We start from the raw sequence: 22,315 nt of genomic DNA, 5'->3' as shown, positions 1-22,315 counted from the left end.
CAGCTGCCAATTGTGCTGGGGCCATTCAGTCCATGATGGCCCATCAGCAGAGGTGAGCCCTCAGGCTGGGTGGGACTGTGCTGCTGCTGCTACCCCAGAGGGAGTTATCCCAGCTGAGTCATTGGTGTGCAGAAAAAGAAACACTGCCCTGCCTCCCAGGGTTTGCCTCTCCTTCCTTATCTCATTTAACAGCCAGCTCCTCACAGCCTGAGGGGTCGGGGGTGCACTGGGCAGCTCCTGCAAAGGACCCATCATGAACAGCTCATCAAAAATGAGATAAGGGGAGTGGAATGCACAGTTTGGTCCCACCCACAGAGGGCTAAAGTGGCACCCTGCTCCTGTCAGCAGCACAGGCTGGCAGGGAGATGGCATTGTAAGGTCTTGCTCCACTTGGCTTTCAGCCCACTAACCCACGGGCAGGGTCCCTTCCCACCCCAATCCTTCCGGGCTTCTGGCAGGGACTCGCTTCCCTTTCCTTCCTCCCTCTGCTTCCAGCTGGGAATGTGCTGGGAAATGTCCAGCAAAGCAGCCTTTGCTGTCTGCTCTGGGAGCCCACCCAGCTGCTGGACCTTGTCCCCTGGCCCTGCCAGCTCCTGTGGGAGGCATGGCAGGACCAGCACCATGCGAGCCTCGGGAATGCCCCTCTGGCATCCATGGCACAACCTCCAGGCATCTGGAATTCCAGTTCCCAGCAAGGAGAAGATGTTCCTGCCCTTGAAGGCAAAGCTCTCAGGAAGGAGCCAAAAGCCAAGTGCAGCAAGATCTTCCAGTGACATTTCACTGCCAGCCTTCATCACCTCATCCATGGTTGTTTTAGCTGGTGGATTGGGAACAAAATCAGGGGAGGGCCTTTGGTGGGAGCTGCCCTGGCTCCAGAGAGACACTGAGAGACAAACAGAGCAGGCAAAGAAAGGCAGAAGAGGAAGGAGAACACAAATACAATCAGCTGAGAAGGTGGCACTCTGGAAACCAGACCAGAACTGACTGAAAATAAATGAGACAGAAAGAAATAATTTGGAATTGTGATTTCCTATCAAAATACAATTTCCTGCCTTTCTCACAAACCTCCTCCTGCTGTCATTCAGCAGGGCTTTCACAAAGTGCTCTGCTGGGAGTGGATGTTCCAGGCTGCAGACACAAGGAAACCCGGAATGGGCTTCTTCCTGCTCCTGGGGAGTTTGACATCCTCAGCCGAGGAGATGAGGAGGCAGCAGAAGAAAAGGGCAGCTGGGGTTCACCCTTCCACAGGAATAAGAGGGGGAAAGTCTCTCGTCCTCTCTGTCTCTTCTCCCACAGGGATGTGAAGGCTGACCTCAGACCCCCAAGGGTCACATTCAGGGCTGCCTTCCTGGAATGCTCGTGTGGAATGGAGGGGCAGCGTGGCAGCACCTGGATCTTGGACCAGCCAGCTGCCCCCATGTTTGGAGGTGCCTGAGGAGGGCTGGAATGGTTCCAGGGACATCCTGCAGTTACACCTCAGCTGTCCCACTTTGCGTCCGCTCAGTCCCAATCCTTACCCTGATCCTGATCTCAATCTCACTCCACATTTAGACAAACTCAAAGTCCTGTGTTTAATCTCATCCAAGTCCCAGACTCCTCTAGTCCTAGACCCAATCCCAACCCCGGCCCTAAAGCCAATCCCACGTTTAGCCTTAACCCCAATCCCAGCTCTGATCCAAATCTCAGCCCTAACTCCAACCCCTGACCCAATCCAGGCCCCTTCCTAAACCCCCACCCCCAAACCAAATCCCACCTTTAGCCCGAGCTGCAATCCTGGCTGCAATTCCAGCCCCTGCCCCTGCTCCAGCCTTATCCCAAATCCCACGTTTAGCCCTTACTCCAAACCCAGCCCCAATTCCAACTCTAGCCCCAACCCCAGTGCCAAATTTAGCCCTAACTCCAGCCTCAACACCAGCCCTGGCCCACAATCCAGTCCAACATTTAGCTCTGGCCCACACTCAGCCCTAGCGGCAGCCCATACCCCATACCATTATTAGAGCTAATCCCAATCCCAGCCCCAATCCAGCCCCAATCCCAGCCCCAGCCCTCTACCCAATCCCACCTGTCGTGGGTTAGCAAAGCATCGTCTCGGGAGTGATGTTCTTGCAAAGGGGTGCTTACAGCTTCCTCTGTGACCTTACAGAACCTATCAGCTGGCCAGTTTGAATATGGACAATTCTTTAAACCACTTAAAATTGTGACCGCCTCTGTGATCCACACGTAAGAATAGACAAAGCCCGGGCAGAGCCCTCTCTTGTTTCTGGCACTGGGACAGGTGGCTGCAGGCCCCGTGCAGGGTCCGGCAGGCCTGGCCCATGCCTTGCTCGGGCCACGCCAGGTGCGGCCACGGCCATCCTGAAGCAGAATGGGCCCCGTTCCACCCACGGAACCCCCCCACAGCCCTGCCCTGTGCAGACGCGCTCCCCCTCTCCAGTGTGGCCAAGATTCAGCTGAAGCTGCCCTGCTGTCTGGCAAAGATCATGTGAGCAACAGCGATAACTGACATTCCAGCTGTAAGGCCTGGGTGACATTAACCCTTTTAGTGCTGTGAAGAGCTGAAAACCTGTGGGAAGAGAAAGAGGAGATGCTTGAAGCTGAAATTCTGTTGGAAAGCTATGATGTATCAGAGTACCCGTTGTAATTTCGTGAAGGCATGGGGGATGGAGCGTTCAACTTGTGCTTGAGAGCAAAAGCAGCTGCGCTGAGATAGGCAGATGCTGAAGCAGCTGTAAATTAATGAGAAGTTTGGACAGGGAGAGATGGAAGCGATGAAGACTTTTGCTCCAAATGGAAAAGGAAAAGACCTCAGTTCCTAGAGATGCTCCCAGAGATAGTCCTAGAGATGAAGATGAGGAAGACCCTTTGCTCCCAGGGAAGGAGAAGGGCCTCTGTTCTTAGAGATGAAATGCTCCCAGAGATGGGTGAAGAGAACTTCTGTTTCTGGACGGCTCAACCTTAAAATTGCACCCCAGTAGCTCAAGACTGGACCCTCAAAGGCAGTTGTGGGAAAAGCTGCAGGTTGTGGGAGGGGACTCTCACATGATGCGAGCAGAGAACCAACCTGGGCAGCTGTCTCGTTGTGATAATGTTTTCATAGCATGGGCAAGAGAGACTCCTCTTCCTAAATGGACTGAACAAGGTTATTATGGAAGTGGTAAACAGACTGAACATCTCAAGGGTTGTCTTTTTACACTGTCAGAGGAAGAAGGGAGAAAGGTGTGGGGGGGAAGAGAAGTGTTCAGAAGGTGTGGTATGAGTTTTTTCTTCTTTTAGGTCAGTTAATAAACTTCTTTATATTCTTTCAACTTTGGTGCCTGCTCTGCTTTTCTCCTAATTCTTATCTCACAGAGGGTAAACAGTAATGAGTATTTTGGACCAAACCACTACACACCTTTAGCCCTGACCCCAGTCCCAGCTCTAAGCCCACCCTCAGCCCTGCCCCCTGCCCCCAGCCCCCTCTCAGCCCCAATCCCAGCCTAATCCAGCCCAAATCCCGGTTTCACAGCAACCCCTCCCCAACCCCATTCCTGGCCCCGCCCCTGCCTGAAGCCACGCCCACCCCATCCCTTTTAGAACCTGTGCCCTCTCGACCAACCATGTTTCTTTCTCATGTTCTTTGCTCCGCCCCTCATTATTTGTCCCTCGACATCCATTGGCTGCTGCCATGGGGGGGGCGGGGCTCCCATGCCCAAATAAAGAGGCGATCGGGGGCTGTTGTTTAGTGCGGGATCTGGTGCTGCTGCGGCACAGAGGAGCGGGGAGAGAGGAGCAGAGCGGAGAGACAGGAGCGGGGTGAGCGGAGTGGAGTGGGCAGAGTGCAGGGGTGAGAGCCGAGCGGAGAAGACAGAGCCGAGCAGAGCTCCGCGCCCTCGGCCCTGAAAGGCGGGGGTCTCCAATCTTCTCTTGTCTGGGAATGATTCGGGGGTGGGGATGGTCTCTGTCCCTCTCACCCCACTCAGTGCCTGGTGAGGGTCTCTCTCCTTCTCCCCTTGGCATTCTCGGGTGGTGCTTGTGAGGGATTTTGGGGTGTCTCTGTCGCTCTCACCCCGATGGTGCTTGGGCAGGGTCACCCCAGGGGTGAGAGGGACAGAGACCCCCCCGGCCTCCCCAGGTATGAGAAGGTTGGAGAGCCCCTGAGCACACTGAGAAGTGTGAGGGACACAGAGCCCTTGGTCCCCAGTCCCGCACAAGCATTCCCTGGGGCAAGAGGGATGGAGATGCCCGAGCATCCCCAAGGCTGAAAGGGACAGGGAAACTGCCTTGGGAATGCCCTGGAGTGAGAGGGACAGGGACAACCCCACCAAGCCCCTCCCCAGCATCCCCCAGGGAGAGAGGCACAGAGACCCCTTGAGCATCCCCTGGGCACCGGACAAAATAAACTTGGCAGAAATCAAACTTAACTCTACCGAAAATGCTTGGAGGAATGTTTGCTCTTCCCACAAGTCACTTGTGATGAAAACACAAACAAACCCCAACCATGAATGAACCGACAGCACAAGCAGATATGGTGACAATTCAAAGGTCCAGTGGTTCCCGCACAGCTCCGGCTCAGCTGCTGGCAGGTTCCTGTAAAAGAAAAGTGAAAGTTCGGCCCAATACAGATGATTTAAAGGAAGGATAAACTCTGTGTAGCTGTCACAGAGGTGACAGGTATAAACAGAAAAATGATTCTCACATTTGGCAAAGGGCCCAGCCTGTGAAAGAGAAGAGGGGGGAGAGCAAGGGAGTGACAGGGACAGAGACCTCCCCTGGGGAGGGGCGAGTGTGACACTGTCCCCTGTGTGTGTGGCCTTCCCGGGGTGGGGGTTTCACAGCGGAGCCAGTCTGGGTAAAGGGGGTGGTGTCCACTCCCCCTGGGCAGGGCTTACCCCACACCCCCAAACTCTCCTCCTGCCCCCTTGGTTGGGGGATGGGGGTACAAACCTGGCCTCAGCAAATGGGTCTGGGGGCTGGGGCCTCCCCCAGCCAGGGCTGATTTTCAGGACAGCTCTGGCCTTGGCTTTCTGGTGGATTCATTCTCCTCCCTCAGCCTTGTTTCCTTCTCCCTAGACCTGAGATCCCTGGCTAAGAGTCCCCCTTTCCCTGATCTCAAGGTCCCTTAGCTCAACTTGCAGGCCAAAGTTCCCCTCAGGAGGCACATCCAGGGACAGGGGGTGCTTGGGTGGTGGCAGCTCCTTTATACAGTTCTGCCATAATGGGCAAAAAGCCCTTCCTGACAAAGTTTCAGCTGTGAACCACAACATTTCAGTCTCACAGCAGCCCCCAGAGCATCCCCCGTGTTGCCAGATGGAAAATCCTCTGTGCCAGGTGGGCTCCCACAAGGCTCATTCCTCAAACCTGTCTTGGGGCTGAGTCAGGGATGCAGTATCCCATGATGGTTTGTGCTTAGCGAGTGGGAACCTTCTGTTCCCGTGGTGTTGTTTGTTCTGTTGTGCTCTCTCTGTATTTTATAGTAAAGAGCTGTTCCTCCTTTTCCTGCATTTTTGCTTAGGAGCCCTATAATTTTGGAATTGGATCCAAGGGGATCATCGGGGCACTGCTGGGCTCCATGGAAGCAAGGGGCCAGTGTGATTCTGAGAGGCCCCATGGATCCAAGGAGACCATTGTGCTCCTGCAGGTCCTCATGGAATCACAGAGTCCATTGTGACACTGCTGGGCCCCATGGAGCCAAGGACACTTTTGTGACACTGAGGGGCCCTGTGGAACCAATGGAACCTGGAACAGCTCAGGCTGGCTTGGCCTCCTGGTGGCCACCTGACAGCTCCAGCTGATCTTGGAATGTTGAGAGTCGCTTCTCATCTGCCCCTGGAGCTCTGGGGCTCTGTGCTTTCCTTCCTATGGAACAGATCTGTCCTTCTCCTCCAGGGGCCCATGGCCAAAACTGAGATTCCTCTTCCAAATTTCTGTGTATCCAAGGACTGTTGCCAGATGAAATCTACCAGGACAATCAGATCTGCCGGGCTTGGCCTCCCAGGGATCCCTTCTCCTCTGCCTTTGAGACACTGAAGTCTGTTTGGCGTCAGGCTGTTCCGCAGGCAATCCTGCTTCCTTCAGGGCTGCTGTTGCCCCTGTGCCCACTGCCCCCTGAAAGAACAGGCTGCCCTGTGGGGGAACAAATGCTGCTTCTCCTGGGGAAAGCCTCAGCAAGGGCTCAGTTTGCCGTTGCGGTGACTGCAGGAAAGGAGCACCCCACCATGGGGCATTTCTTGGTCAGCTCCAGACATAAAGAGTGGGAAACTGTCTGAGACTCGGGTTGTGGCCTCGAAGACACCACTGTGGTTTGCAGGGAGCTGCAGGGCAGCACAGCCCTCTCTGTGCCCAGGAGTGGTCAGTTTGGAGGTGGTGTTGGATCTGATGGGGACAAGGGTGTACCCTGTGGGGCTGGGGGTGGCCTTGAGACTCTCCATGGCACTGAGGAGGAGCTCCATAGATGGGGGTTGCTGTCTGGGGCTGAGGGGCTGTAGGGGATTGGGAGAGCTGTACCTGGCCAAGGGAATGTGTGTTGGGGGGAAGCCGTGACCTCTCGGCCCAGTATGTCCTCCAGAGCCACCGTTTCCACTCTGTCTCTGTCCCCAGCCATCACCCCAAAGCTGCTCAGGGGCTCTGGGGAATGGGCAAAGATTCATTGGGGACATGGGCAGGAAGACCATGGGGGTGTCCTCAAACTGGGCACTGTGCGGGTCCCAGGCGGGGACAGGACTCAGTGGGTGGGAGGAGCGGGACTGGGCTGGGCTGTGCCCAGGCTGGGGGGATGTGTCCGAGGTTCCCCGACCCCTGTGGTGTGGGGGTGCATTGGGGGCACCCCCCTGTGGCCTGTGGGGGTGCTGGAACCCCCCACCCATGGGTGCTGTTGCTGCAGGTTCTGGGTGTCTCTGCTCTGCCATGTGTCACAACAACTCCTCCAGCCGTCATTTTGTTTCACCGAGGGGCTGGATGTCACTTGCATGACCCTGGGGACAAGAGGAGAAGACTGGGGACAGTCACTTCAGATGGAAGGAGAGAGAGTTGCACATTTTGATCGAGCCCCACGAGGGCCAGTACAAGGTGAGACCCCCAGCAGTGGCAGCTCAGCTCCCCATGGCAGGCACAGCCGTGCTCCTGGGGGCATCGGTCACCCACTGTCCCTGATGTCCCTGCTGTCCCCTCTGTCCCTGCCATCCCCATGTCCCTGCAAATCACGGTGAACCAACAGAAATCGCCGTGGAAAGTGGAAACATCCTGTCCTCGGGCAGGGCTCTCAGGGTGGCAGGAGATGTCACCCTGGAGCTCGTGGAATGGAACCCACATGACTGGTGCTGGTATGGGTGGGGACCTGCTGGGCTGGGGACCTCCAGGGGGACAGGGACCTCTAGGGATGGTTGTGGACCCCAGGAGGCTGAGGAGGTCCATGGACTGGAGATCCCCAGGGGCTCAGAGGACACACAGAGGTGGGGAACGGGGTGGGTGAGGTCCCTGTGCCACGATGGCCCTGTTCCCAGCTCCATGTGCCTCTGCTCCCTCCCACACATGGCTGCAGGTGTCAGGGACATCTGGACAGGGTGGAAGGGATGTCAGAGTGGGGGGTACCTTGGAATAGCCCACGTGGGTTGTGGAGTGGGGGGCACAGGAGGGTCTATGGACAGATGGGTACCTGGCTGCATGGGCCTCTGGAATTACCCTGGCCGTCGCACCATGCTCATGGTGCCCTTCCCTTCCCCCACCTGAGCCTGTGGGGGCACCTGTGGGGGACAGGGTGACTCAGAATGTCTCCTAGTGGGGCCTGATGGAACACAGGAGACCATAGTGAGGGTATGGAGCCCCATTGATCCAAGGGTCCAGTGTGACACAGAGGAGCCTCATGGAACCCAAGGGACCAGAGAAAGGTTATGGAACCTCATGCAACCATGGCTCCACTATGACACACCAGGGCCTAATGCAGCTTCAGGAGACCACATTGAGGTTCTGGAACCTCATGGAAAAAAGCCTTAAAATGACACAGTGTGGCCTCACGGAACCCAGGATACCATAACCACTGTATAGAACCTCACGGAACCAAGGCTGCAGTGGGACACAGCGGGTCCTCATGGAACCCAATAGTCCATAGTGAGGTTATGGAAAGTCCTGGAACCAAGGCTATATAGCAACGAACCAGGGCCTCACGAACACAGGAGACCATTCTGAGGCTGTGGAATCCCATGGAACCAAGGCAACAGTATGTTTCAGCAGGGCATAACACAGCTCAGGAGACCACAGTGAGGTCTTGGAACCTCATGGAAGCAAGGCTCTGATTTGACACAGTGAGGCCTGTTGGAATAAAAGAGACCACAGTGGAGTTCTGGAACCCAATGGAACCAGGGCTCTACTGTGACTCAACGGAGCCTCATGGAACCCAAGAGACCACAGTTGTGGAATATGGGATTACATTTGTTAAAGTGATTGAAGCTTATGCTCAGCAGAAGGCCCTGTGGGAAAGGCCCCGCTGCGGGCTGGGTGGTTGGAAGTTGGGTGAAGGGTGAGAGGCAGCTGCGAGTGAGAAGAGAGTCGGTTGAGTGAATATCCCTGGAAAAAAGAAGGAGATTGGACCTGTATGGCGGCTCCTACATCGGCAAACTACTGATATTGCTGATGTGAAATTAAGCACCCTGCTGGACTGGGTGTCCGATCAGGTTAGAGATTTTCCCTTCAGTGGGCCCCTTCAATCAGAAGCCTGGCAAGTGGTAGGGCAGAGACTTTTTGATATCGCCAGGGACAGCGATGCCAAAGCTTGCAGGCACCTCGCTACATGGGGAACGATCATGGCGGTCTTTAAGTGAAGTCGAATGGATGTTGGCCATTACGCGGCTTCAGAAGCTGATTCCCCTGAGCCCTCAGTGCCACCAGAACCTGTATCCAATGCATCCGGCTACCCCGAGATTCTCCCATCCCCTACGGAATTGATTTACATGATAAAAAAAATCCCTACACAGTTGGCCCCCTTGGCACGGAAGTCCCAGACCGCAAGCAAGCATCGGACTCCCTTCCTGCCCAGAATGATGACATTGTAACCCAGCACTGGCGGAAGTGTAGGGAAGCCGCGATGGAGGAGAACGACCTGGCGGTCGTTACTGCCTGTCCGGTTATATATGCGCCGAAGCAACGCCCGGCCTACAGGGAACTAGATTATAATCAAAGAACTGAGGATGCTAGTAAAGGAAAGCGGCGTATCCTTCTGTGATGTCCTAACTTACCTGGAGTCCATAAGTACCGTGTACGTCCTCGTACCTAATGACTGCAAAAGCATAATGAGAATGATCTTGACAGTGACGCAGTTTGCAGGCTGGCTCACCGACTACCGTGAGCTGTGTACTACCCAGGCGGAAGTGCTGCGAGACAGAAATCCACCCATCGTTGCCGCACAGCTGAGCGGAGAGGGTCCGTACGCAGTCCCTACAGCGCAGACAGGCTATCTGTGTGACGTCTATGATATCATCACCCACCTAGCCCGGCAAGCCCTGCGGCGACTCTCGGGGACGGGTATTGATTCTAATGTGTCTTTTGCTAAGATCTTACAGGGTCTGGCGGAGTCATTTGTACAGTTCCTGGACAGACTGCAAGCCGCACTCTGCCGGAGAGCCGGTAAGGATGAGGCCAGAGCTTTTTTGTTGCAGCAGCTTGCTTTGTAAATGCAAATGAAGACTGCAGAAAAGCATTGCTTGCTGTTCGTAACCCGCACACTTGCGACATAGCAGATATGGTTAGAGCATGCCAAAATGTGGGTTCTGCCACTCATGGAACCAAGGCTCTGATGTGATACCGTGGGGCCTATGTGAACACAGGAATCCATTGTGACTCTATGGAATCTTCTGGACCAAGGCTCCAACATGCCACAGTGGAGCCTCATGGAACCAGGAGACCACAGCCACCAAATGGAACCTCATGGAATTAAGCATCCAGTGGGACAGAGCAGGGCCTAATGCAGCTCGAGACTGAGTCCATAATGAGGTTATGGAACCTCATGGAGCCAAGGCATAAAGCTGTCAGGGACTGAAATGGTTCATGCCTTAAACATTGTTATGAAGGAGTTTTGCCCATTCTAGCAAAAACTGTAACAAGAAGCTACAGCCACAGAAGCCCAGCCCTCCTTGAAGATGCCTGACTGGCACTTTGGACTGGGAGTTCAGTCACAGAGCTAAGAGAAAGGGGACACTACTGTGCAATCATCTCAGGTTCTAGGCAGAAGTAATCAAGGCTGAGGGAAAAGAATGCATCCACAAGAAAACCAAAGAGCACAAAATCATGGCTGGCTGGGTTTGGGGTGGAGGAGACCACAGTCCACAGAGGGCTTACACAGGTTTACACAGACTCCCCTGCCACTGAGGGGGGACGAGGATGTTTCAGGTCTGTGGTGCCACCTCTGGTCAGAGGCACTGAACACCCATCCTCCCTTACACAAACTGGCCCAGCTGGGAAACCTCCAACACTGGATAGGCCATATCCATGGGATATTCACATGAGAGGCAGCTGAGGGGGTGTCATAATCCATCAAAGACCTCCCAAAGTGCTCCCAAAATTTATTCCTGAGGCCTTGCTCCACAGGACTGCACGTGATGCAAAGTGATGCAGCAGACCCAGAGTCTGCGGCAAGAGACAGTGTCCAAGTGCCCTCCCCCAGGGGAGGTACCTGGGCATTCCCACCTGCCCTGAGCATATATTAATCCATTGGATTCTGTGCTTTTAGGGGGACTCTTACCACCAAAAAGACCAGCTGGAGAGCATCATTGGGATCCCAGTGGGATCCGTGGAGTGGTGTATTTTCTTTCATCTGTCTCTCTCACTCTCTGCCCCCCCAACCTCTTTTCTATCTTTCTCTTCTGTCTCTCTCTCTCTCTCTCTCTCATATTTGCTATTAAATAAAGCCCATACTATTGACTTTGGTCTTGGTCTTGTTTGCACCTTAATTTGGGCAGAGGCATTTCTAATTCCTTTCATGATTGGACTGTGACATCCTGCTGTGCTGAGAGTTTACACTTAGTTCCATGAGATATTTCTGTGTGACAGTGTTCTCCTGGGTTCCAAGAGGCCCCACTGTGTCACAATAGAGCCTTGGTTCCATGAGATTCCATTGCCCCCAGTGGTTTCCTGGGTTCCAAGAGGCCCCACTGTGTCACAGCGGCCCCTTGCTTCCACAAGCCATGCCACGGTCCCAGTTGCACCTGGCTTCCATGAGGCGCTGCTGTGTTCACAATTGACACTTGGTTCCATGAGATTTCACTGCATCACAATGTTCTCCTTAGTTTCAGGAGAGGCTGACGTGTTGACAATTGACCCTTGGTTCCTTGAGATTCCGTTGCATCACAGAAGTCTCCTTGGTTCCATGAGGCCCTCCTCTGCCACTAGGGAGCCGTAGTTCCATGTTTTTCCATTGTGTGTCAATGGCTTCCAGTGCTCTGTGAGGCCACAACATCAAACAGTGGACATTTGCTTCCTTCGGTTTCCTCGGTGTTCCAATGGTCTCCTGGTTTCCATGCAGCCCCTCTTTGGAACAACTGAGACTTGCTTCCCGGAGGTTCTATTGCGTCACAATGGTCTCCTGGCTTCATTGAGGCCCCACTGTCTTTACAATGGACACTTGGTTCCCCAAGATTCCATGGCGTCACTGTGCTCTCCTGTGATTCATCAGGCTGTGCTGTGTCACCATGGACACTTGCTTCCTCAAAGGCTGGAGTTGTCCCAGTGGCACTGGCTGTCCCTCAGGCCGCGCTTGTTCCAATGGCACCTTGGTTCCATGAGAATCCATTGCCCCACACTGGTCTCCTGGGTGCCACGGGGCCTTTCTGTGTCACAGTAGACCCTTGATTGCACCAGCCTTGGCAATTTCCCAGTGGAATCTGGGTTCCATGAGACCCTGCCATGTCACAATTGACCACTGGTTCCATGAAACTCCATTGTGACCCTGTGCTCTTCTAGGTCCCATGAAGCCTTGCTGTGCCACAATGGCGCCTTCTTTCTACTGGGCCTGGCAATGTTTCTGTGGCCATTGTGTTCCATGAGGCCTCACTCTATAACAACTGGCCCTTGATTCCATGAGATTCCATTGCATCCCACAGATGTTCTGGGTTCCATGAAACCCCACTGTGTCACAATGGATGTTCTGGGTTCCATGAATGGTGGCACTGTTTCCACACCACCTCTGTCTGAAGAGGCCCCACTTTGTCACAATTGACTCTGGGTTCCATGGGCTGGGAAGAGCAGAGGTGGGAAGAGGCCCAGCAATTGTCCCTGGCTGTGCTGCTGTGCTGGGAGTCTCTTCCCTCCAGCTGTGCCCACAGGCACTGCCCCTGCAGAGCCAGAGAAGGGCTGAGGAACAAACCTTGGACACACAAGTCAGGGCAGACACTCCTTTTGATTCAAATGCACAGGGAAGAAGCCTCCTGAAAGTCTTTGGGTTTCCAAAGAAAGGCAGACGTTCATGTAGAAATGCTAAGAGCAGTACTACAGGATTTTATAAAAAACAGCATAACACTAGAAAAAGAAGAAAAGAAGGCACCAATGAAAAAATGGACAAATAGAAAAAAACCCCTGAGATTGTAAAGAGTTACATTCTGAAGGTTCTGGAGCAGAAAAGAGAGAGTTTATTGCTTCTGAAAAGATATAGTCATCATTTTCCTCAGGGCATCCTTGAGCTCCTGGCTCCTCAGGCTGTAGATGAGGGGGTTCAGGGCTGGAGGCACGCACCACCGAGTTCAGAACTGACACCACCACATCCAGGGATGGGGACGAGATGGAGGGGGGCTTCAGGTGAGCAAATGTGCTAGTGCTGAGAAACAGAGAGACCACGGCCAGGTGAGGGAGACACGTGCAAAAGGCTTTGTGCCGGCCCTGCTCAGAGGGGATCCTCAGCACGGCCCTGAAGAACTGCACATAGGAGAAAAACATGAACACAAAACAACCCAAAAAAGGAGAAGTACTAAAAGCAAGAAGCCCAAATTCCCTCAGGTATGTGTCTGAGCAGGAGAGCCTGAGGATGTGTGGGATTTCACAGAAGAACTGGCCCAGGGCGTTGTCCTGGCACAGGGGCAGAGAAAATGTATTGGCCGTGTGCAGCAGAGCAGTGAGAAAGCCACTGGCCCAGGCAGCTGCTGCCATGTGGGCACAAGCTCTGCTGCCCAGGAGGGTCCCGTAGTGCAGGGCTTTGCAGATGGACACGTAGCAGTCATAGCACATGACGGTGAGGAGGAAATCCTCTGTTCCAAGAAAGAAGACAATCAGAAACACCTGAGCAGCACATCCTGTGTAGGAGATGTGGCTGGTGCCCCAGAGGGAATTGTGCATGGCCTTGGGGACAGTGGTGCAGATGGAGCCCAGGTCGGTGAGGGCCAGGCTGAGCAGGAAGAAGAACATGGGGCTGTGCAGGTGCTGGCCGCAGGCTCCGGTGCTGATGATGGAGGCCGTTGGCCAGGAGGGCAGCCAGGGAGATGCCCAGGAAGAGGCAGAAGTGCAGGAGCTGCAGCTGCCGCGTGTCTGCCAATGGCAGCAGGAGGAAGTGGCTGATGGAGCTGCTGTTGGACATTGCTGTGTCTGGCCATGGGCACCTGTTCATGGAGAAAGGACAGTGATAAGTCAGGACAGGCTGCTTGGAGCCAAACCTGTGCCATTCCCTGCACACTGTCCCGCTGGGACTGCCCCACCCTTGTTCCTGCTCTGGGAAAACCTTCACCCAGTTGCCTGCCTGAGCTCCACTTGTGCTGTCTGAGTGTGCCAGGAGCAGCCAGGCCTGAGCGTGGGGGCTCTCGAGGAGCCATCCCTGCCCCGCTGCCCTGGGTTTGTGGCCGTGTGGCAGAGGGACAAGGCTGGAGAGTCAGGATTTGTCAGTGCACTCCCTCCTAGAAAGGCTTGGTAGCAGTTTTACTCTCAGTTCCACAGGACAGCGATGGCAGGAGTGAGTTTTAGGAAAGGTTTTCCTACCCACACATCATTCCTGCTTCTCTGAGGTTCTTGGAAGGACACAGCGAGGAGAGCCATGGGTGTACCCATGATGGTATCTCTGGGAGGGAGGCTCAGCTCATTCCCCTTTCCCATGGACTGCTTTGCCCACAGCCCAACATGGCACAGGGAAGCTTGGACATCCCATTCCCATGGACAGCCCTGTCTGGCAGGAATCCCAAGGGCAGAGCCTGACTCAGCTGCTGCAGATCCCAGAGCCCCCCTGAGAGCACCAGATAGCAGTGACAATGTCAGAGGAGTAATAATAATAACAATAACAAGGACAATAGCAGAGACTCAGAATGTTCTGTCATTCTGGGATTCCAACTCCTGTTCTGCTTCTCTCATCCCGCAACCTTCCCAACCTGCTCCAAGCAGGAAATCCAAACAGGTTCAGGAACGCTCCTGATCTTGACAGCAATCCCTGGCTTGCCTTCTTTTGGGAAGTGCCTCCGGAGCTGTGCCCAGGCTGGTCTGGAGCTGGGAGCAGCCCTGCCCCAGCCAGCAGCTCTCAGCAGCAGCACCTGCCCTGCTCAGGGTCGCTCCTTCCCCCCACTGCTCCTCCCCCAGCGCTGGCAGCAGCTCCCCGGGCCGGCTGAGAGCTGCCCCTGGCAGGCAGCAGAGTCCCTGCCCCAGCACAGCGCCCTGGGCTGCAGGACCCTGCTCTGCAGGACAGCCCTGGCCACCCCTGGCTGCAGCCCCGGCTGCTCAGCCCTGCAGCAGAGCCTGGCAAAAGGAGCTGCCTTGTGCTGGGCCTCGGGTGCTGCAGCACGGAAACCCAGCCCTGCCCTAGGGCCACATCCCCCAGACTGCAGCAACTCTGAGAGTGCTCTGCAAAGCTCTGAAAAGCTGTGGGATGGGCCAGCTTCAGGAGATGCCTCCAGGAGCTGCAGCTTCTCTTCCCACAGCCAGACAATGACTGTTTCAAACTCTCTGAGGATTTCTGCTCTGGTGAGCCCTCAGTGAGCTCTGCTCTGTGCTCCCAGCCCCGGCTGAGTTGAAGCCCTGTGAGCCTCTGTGCTGTGCCTGGGCTGGCTGCAGGCAGTGCCCCAGCCCTGCTGGGCTGTGCCCAGGAGCTGCTCCTGGCCAGAGCTGTCTCTCTGCAGCGCTGCCACTTGCCAAGTGCTGCCTGTGTGCCAGGAGCCCGGCCCAGCTCAGCAGCACAGATACAGCACAAGGACTGTAATGACCTTCTCAGGGCTTGGTGCTGAGGCCCTGAACATCAGTCCCTGATAGGGACTGGCAGAAACCTCTCAAGAATTCTGAGTCAGATTCAAACTCAAAATTCCTGACACTGTTAATGGGTCTCAGTGAGGGACATGACTGAGAAAGTGTCCCCAGGCTGCAGTCAGAGCAGAGAACTGGAGGCAGGGAGGACAGGAGGGGACAAAGAGAAGCCAAGTCTTGGTACCCTGGGGCACAGCAGCATCTGGGCCACCAAGGGCTGTGAGGAGACACCTTGTCCTGAGGCACCGGGGCCTCCTGGGCACAGCCCCAGCAAGGCTGGGCACTGTCAGCCCCTTGTCCTGCCCTCAGCATCCCCCCCACATCCCAGTGGCCTCAGGGATCTGCTGGAAGGAGTCCCTGGGGAGCCTTGGTCAGGAATGGCCCTGGGGGGGCTCCTGAATGCTCCCAGGGATTGCAGGTTTTCCAAAGGACTTTGGCTTTGGCTTTTGCCTTGGAATGTCTGAGAGCTTTGTGCAATCCTGGCCTCCAATTATCTGCTTTAATTAGTCCCTGGAGAGCCTTTGTCAGTAACAACACTCAGTGGGGCTCATTATTGCTTCAGGTTATTGGAGAAGGGTTAGAGGAGCACGGACATGGCTCATTGATAGAATGATTGGATCAATAATCCAACTGTACAAGTAAAAAGGCCTGTGTGAGAAAAATTCTACATGAGACAAATCCCTGTGTGAGAAACCAACCTGGGAACCAGAAGGGAGTTTTGAGAGGTGCAGCTGTGCTGATAAGATGGACTATCCCTAAGAAGGGAGGAAGATCTTTGATCTCTCAAGACAAAACATAAACAATAAGAAGCTTGCCAAATGTAGTCTTTTTATCTAACCCAATTATGTAGAGGTCAGAATGTGCTTTTATAAGTTTCAACTAATTAAAGAACTGATAAGCTTGTATTCAATACTCTATATAAGTGCCTTTGTATTGCTAATAAACGGAGCTTGCATATATCAATCGTATCGGTTGCCTGCAATGTCTCTCCTCACCTAAGTCGTCGATTTCATTTTGCAACATTTGGCGCCCGAGCAGAGACTGGGACTTCGTTTTCTTGTCGAGGTGAGCGGCCGAGAGGCTTCGATAGCAGCGATCGAAAGGCAAAAGATCAGCGGCTGCAGGCAAGCGCCTGATCCGTGCCTGGGCTGACTTTAACAAGAGGGGTCTGCCGATACGGCTGACAAGGGCTAAACCTGGGAAAAGGCTGCACAACTCCTGTCGACAGGGAAAGCAGTAAGAGGCTGAGATTGCGGTAAAGACGCAGATATGGAAACAAAGGTGGCCCTTAATTTATTTTTACGCTTTTTAGAAAAGCGGGGACTTAAGTATACCTTTATAAGGAACTAGCTGATCCAAGATCGTTTAAAATGAAAGCTACAGAAACAAGAGCTCTCAAAGTCACCTGGAGAGCAGTAACCAGCACTTTCGCAGAAGTAAAAACAAAAAAGACAGTTGCCGTGGTTGCCATAGAGACTGTAGAGAGCGGCAGCGCGGGCTGTAGCAGCTCCGCGAAAGAAACAGACGTGGGACGTCCGGCAGCAGCGCGGCTTCTACGGTTTCGTCAGCTGCAGAGCCAAAGCCGGCCGGGGCGGCTCGAAAACAGCCCCAAAAGAAAGAGAAGTACCAACAAATGATACAAAAAGTAATTAAAAAGCTTGCTGACTTATCTACACAAAGCATTCTGCAGTTTATCTTTACAGCAGATGTCCTGTGTCCAAATGATTGCATCAGCATCGCACAGTTGTTATTAACCCCTTCACAGTTCCTGCTCTGGGAACGAAAGTGCACTGCAACACTGCAGAATATCCTGCAACAACACGGACAAGTCATCGATACATCACTGACCAGAGAGGTGCCCAGCAAAGTGGTGCCATGCTACAGGACCCCGAAACGAGACGGCGCAGTCAGCATCAGCTCTTGAGAACAGTGATGCCACTACCATAACAGCTGGGACTGTGAGACCTGTCCTGAGGAGCCTTGAGAGAGGCTGAGACGTGGCTGAGTGAAGGAGCTGAGGACTTGCCAGATCCACCACTCTCCATAGCAGGAGAAATAGTGAGACTCTGGGGTGAATGTAACAGCTGCCCTAGGTGTTTGCTAGTGACTTGTGGTGGGTGTCAGAGAACTCTTTCCAAAGACAAAACTAAGAAAAATAATTGCATAAATTTTTGGGTATATTACATAAATTTTGGAGTATAACACCAAACTCAGAAGTAAAGTGAAAAATTGTTTTTCATCTGCCTTGAAATAAGAGTATTAGCAGGCATTTTCAATCAGCTGCCTGCCCATTTAGATCAAGTGAAAGCAGTCAATTTAGCAATTAGTTATGCATTTATGTTTTTACCTAGTGTTTTAGCAAACAAGCTTTATGCTATTTTGCTTAAACTTGCTTGCTGGAAGATGTTATGTTTAAGTTCTGTTACATTTAAGTTCTGTTAAGTTAAGTTAAGTTCTTTTAACTTTAATTTCTGTTAAGCTTGAGTTCTGCAGAATTTAAGTGATAAGGTTAAGTTGTGTAACGTTTAAGTAGTGTTAAGGTTAATTCGTGTTAAGTGTTGTTAAGTTTAAGCAAAGTTAAGTTTATGTGAAGTTAATTTTAAGTTCTGCTAAGTTGAAGTTCTGTAAAGTTTAAGTGATGTTAAGGTTAAGTTCTGTTAAGTGATGCTAAGGTTAAGTACTGCTGGGTATTTGGCATAAACTGTTGGCCCAGTCTGGGCCCAGTTTAATATGGAGTTGAGGGATAAGTTTAATATAACCTTGCAAATGCTTAATAAGTTAAGTGTGTGTGTTATTAGTGTTAGACATATAATATTATAAAGTTAAGTAGCCATTGATTTTCTACTATTAGCCCACAGCCCCGGCTGTGAAAGGTTCCAAGGCTTGTGCTGTTTAAATCTTTCTAACCACTTTTTCCTACTTCACTAATAGATAAGTGAGTTACATCAATTAACTACGTAATTATAGAAAAAAAAGAAGACGGTTTCAACTTAGAGGGATGGTTAAAGTCATTAGGTTTAAAATCATAACTAGTTTTATTTGTGTAGCATTTGATTACTGTAGGACTAGTAATACTATTAGCAATAGTGTGCTTACTGTGTTTGTGCCAGTGCTTGCAAAAAATGATATACAAAATTACTACATCTGTAGCCAATCAAATATTGCCTTTACAAAAAGAAAAAAGGGGAATTATTGGAGAATGGTTAGAGGAGCAGGGACATGGCTCATTGATAGAATGATTGGATCAATAATCCAACTGTACAAGTAAAAAGGCCTGTGTGAGAAAAATTCTACATGAGACAAATCCCTGTGTGAGAAACCAACCTGGGAACCAGAAGGGAGTTTTGAGAGGTGCAGCTGTGCTGATAAGATGGACTATCCCTAAGAAGGGAGGAAGATCTTTGATCTCTCAAGACAAAACATAAACAATAAGAAGCTTGCCAAATGTAGTCTTTTTATCTAACCCAATTATGTAGAGGTCAGAATGTGCTTTTATAAGTTTCAACTAATTAAAGAACTGATAAGCTTGTATTCAATACTCTATATAAGTGCCTTTGTATTGCTAATAAACGGAGCTTGCATATATCAATCGTATCGGTTGCCTGCAAGATCTCTCCTCACCTAAGTCGTCGATTCATTTTGCAACATCAGGGTGCTTCTGTTTGGTAAGTACTTGGTGCTTCCCTATTGATACCAACTCTAGGAGAGGTTTGTGCAATCAAGGCCCCCAATTATCTGCTTTAATTAGTCCTTGGAGAGCCTTTGTCAGTACCAACACTCAGTGGGGCTCATTAATGCTTCAGGGTGCTTCTGTTTTGTAAGTACTTGGTGCTTCCCTTTTGATACCAACACTATGAGAGGTTTGTGCAATCTCCTCTCAGGCCCTGAGGTTCCAGGGCTCAGCATCAAATGCACCACGGGGCTCATTAGGATCAAGCAAGTCCTGACAAACCGCGGCTCGGCCTTGATTTCCCTCTGCTCGAGTGCAGTTCATTAGGAAAGTTTCCTACTGCAGTTGTGGAGAAATATTTCAAAGAGCTTCCAATAAATACGTATTCTTATTTTAAGGGGTGTATTTCATTGCTGTTCTCTTTAGAGAAGAGGTGATTGCAGCATTCTGTGATTGCTATTGGTGCAGGGTCTCTCCTCAGGAGGTCTGGCCTGGTCACAGAAGCTGTGCCTTGAGGTCTGACCCAGTGTGGACAACGCTGCTCCACATCCCCAAGCCCATGCTGTCTCTCCTCACTCACCTGGGACCTGCTTTGCTTGGAGAACTGGCTGCACTCAGCCAAGGAGGGGTTTCCTTCTTTTTTTTTAAAGAATCTGAAATTCCTAAGTTTCCCCACTGAAAACAGGCACCCTCCTCAAAGTGTGCCAAGCCCAAGGTGCCACCAAGACCACTCCAGGCATGGCCTGGGCCAGCTGTGAGGGTGGATGATCATCCCAACCTGCACTGGGCCATTGCAAGGGACTGTGGTCATGGACACTGACCAATGCTGTGGCCATGGACACTGACCCCCACTGCAGGGGTTGGATGCCATGGCAACCCTCAGCAGTTCCAGTTCCCTTGGAAACCCCCCCCAGGACCCATTTCTGCACTCAGGGTCCGTGGCCACTTGCCCGCAGACCTGTGGCTGCCCTCGGCTGCCATGGCAGCCCTCAGGACAGAGCAGTGCCGGGGCTGGTGCCAGCTACAATTGCAGTGACACTCGCTGATGCCCTCAGGTGCCACGGCAGCGGCCACAGGGACCCGTTCCTCACTTTGGTGCCACGGACACCAACGCTTGGCCCCGCTGCCATGGGGATTGGCACGGTCACCTGCACTCAGGGCCCGTGGCCGGGCACTGCTGCCATGGACACGGGCACTGAGCCCTGGGACACAGTTGGCTGCCGTGGCCACCAGCCCAAGGTCCTGTGGCCAGGGCCCGGGGCATGGAAAGGAGCCCATGGAGCCGTGGTGATGGTGGATGGCCACAGGGTGCTGCTGTGGGCTGTGGCAGAGGGAATTTCCTTGCCAGGCCTTTCTGTGGGGCTGTGTTTGGCTCTGTGCTGAGCACAGCGTTGATCACACAGAGATGGTTTTGTTCTTGCTGAGCCTGCACAGAGCCAAGGCCTTTCCTGCCCATCGTCCGGCCATGCTGGGGAGGGGCTGGGGGTGTGGAGGAGCTTGGCAGGGGTCACAGCCAGGACAGGTGACCCCAGGTGACCTCAGGGATATCCCAGACCACAGGACATCATGGCCAGTGTATAAAGTGGGGGGAACAAGGAGGAAGGGGGGACATTTGGAGTGAGGGTTTGTGTTTTCCCAGGTAACTCTTAGGCAGGATGGGGTCCTGTTTTGCCAGTGGGCAGGGTCAGCACCAAAGACACAGACACCAACTGATGGAATTGTGTAATTTATATAATGCAAAACTGCAAAGAATTACAAAAAGGGAAGCTCAGCAAAGCACACAATCATTAGCAAAGAATTACAAAAGGTTAAGCTCAGCAATGCCCCCAATCATCACTGCCAAAGATTGCCTGCAGTGATTAACCAAGCTCCATCCCCTGTAACCCTCAGACTTTACCATCAGCCAGACCCACCCATCAGCTGGGGGAAGCTGTCCCAGCCAAGGACTGCAGAGCCACTCCTGCACACTGGGAATTCCTGCAGTGCCTCCACCTTTGCAGGCAACGAGGCTCCACCCTCGCTGTGAGAGGGCCCAGCTTTTACACTGTCAAACAAACAAGCTGACATCACTTCCAGTGTGGGAACATTTGGTTTCAGTCTTCTCTTTGGCTTCTCCTAAAGCCTGGCCAGGGCTCAAGGAGGAACAAGGGAGTTGACTTTGATCCTTCACCCCCAAACAAGGCCAGATGGGGTCTTGTCTGGTTTTCAAACACAGAAAGGTAAATCCACCTTTCACCAATGAACACATAGAGAGATCATATTGCTCATAATGCTTCATGAATGAGCAGATACAAAGATAACTTTTGGTTGGAAGGTTCATCTAGAGGTCAACTTTGACTCAGGGCCTGTTGTTCAGGCCTTGCTGCTTTAATCAGTGCTTGGACCTACAGATGAATTACAACCTGCATACCAATTTTTTCGATAATAGAACCTTCGATTTAAGTATTAGGCATAAAGGCATCTGTCCTGGGTTGCAGTGTGTTCTATTACTGTCATACATGAAATCCCTATTTGTGCTTGGTCTTTGCGTATTAAGTGCCTTAATTAATTTGAGCTTAATATTTTTAAATTGAATGTTAAAATTAACCCATCAGCCCAGGTACACAGATCAAGTTTTTATGGTCTTCCTGTGTTTACTGTATACTTTTACAAGTGATTTAAGATGTGTTGGATGTATTTTTTTATGTTTTACTTGTACCTTGGTTTCAAGGCAGATTTTAAAAACCCCGGTTGCAACAAACAGCCCAGCCCCCATAGCCATACCCCGGTAAGCTCCATGACTCTTATCTCAACTAATACCACCCCTCTGACAAGGAGGAGCCATTGGTTGACAGAGGTAATCTGTCAAAGGGAAAACACCAATCACCTTAAACTGTGGGCAGACTGTGGGTGGAGCAAAAGCTATAAAGGTGCAAGAGAAAGACACGTCCTCTCTCATTTCCCCTTCCCCTCCAGCTTGCTAAGTTCAGTGCTGGAGAAACCTACTCCTTTTCAGGGGCCTTTAGAAATATATATATTTCTTTTTGACCAGCCTAGCACTGCAAGTTTTTTTTCTCTACTTGAGGTTCAGAGCTGCCTAAGCCTGAAGCTCCTGAATCCCTGCGCTCCTGGGGCATACCTCCTGAGCCACTAGGATCCCAAATTTTTATATTTTGTTAATTTTTGCAATTTTTCAATTTTTCTGTTTTAATAAATTGTTTTAATTTCTACAAAGAGTTGTCTCATTCCTCACAATTACCATCCTCATGAGCTGTTGAAATCAGGTGGGGCAGTGTTTCCTTGCCTCCTCCCCCCAGACTATCTTGCTGTTAATGGCCCATTCCTGCCCCATGACTCAGAGATAACTCCCTCCAGACTATCTTCTGTTAATGAGCCTAATCAAGACTTGGCCTCATGACTCATTACCCCATTGTGAGATGCTCCACCCAGAGGGAGGAACCAAGCATTCCATCCTGGATATAATCTGAGATTCTGAAC

General features: G+C 52.2%; 2 pseudogenes; both read right to left on the bottom strand.

The window, feature by feature from the left end:
• Positions 1–22,315, bottom strand: part of LOC138102495 (zinc finger protein 208-like) — a 322,764-nt pseudogene that overhangs the window by 121,573 nt on the left and 178,876 nt on the right.
• On the bottom strand, positions 12,591–13,528 carry LOC138102465 (olfactory receptor 14J1-like; annotated as a pseudogene).

The sequence above is a fragment of the Aphelocoma coerulescens genome, unplaced genomic scaffold (assembly GCF_041296385.1).
Source record: "Aphelocoma coerulescens isolate FSJ_1873_10779 unplaced genomic scaffold, UR_Acoe_1.0 HiC_scaffold_77, whole genome shotgun sequence".
NCBI classification, from domain to species: Eukaryota; Metazoa; Chordata; class Aves; order Passeriformes; family Corvidae; genus Aphelocoma; species Aphelocoma coerulescens.
This window is presented reverse-complemented; position numbering and strand designations above follow the sequence as displayed.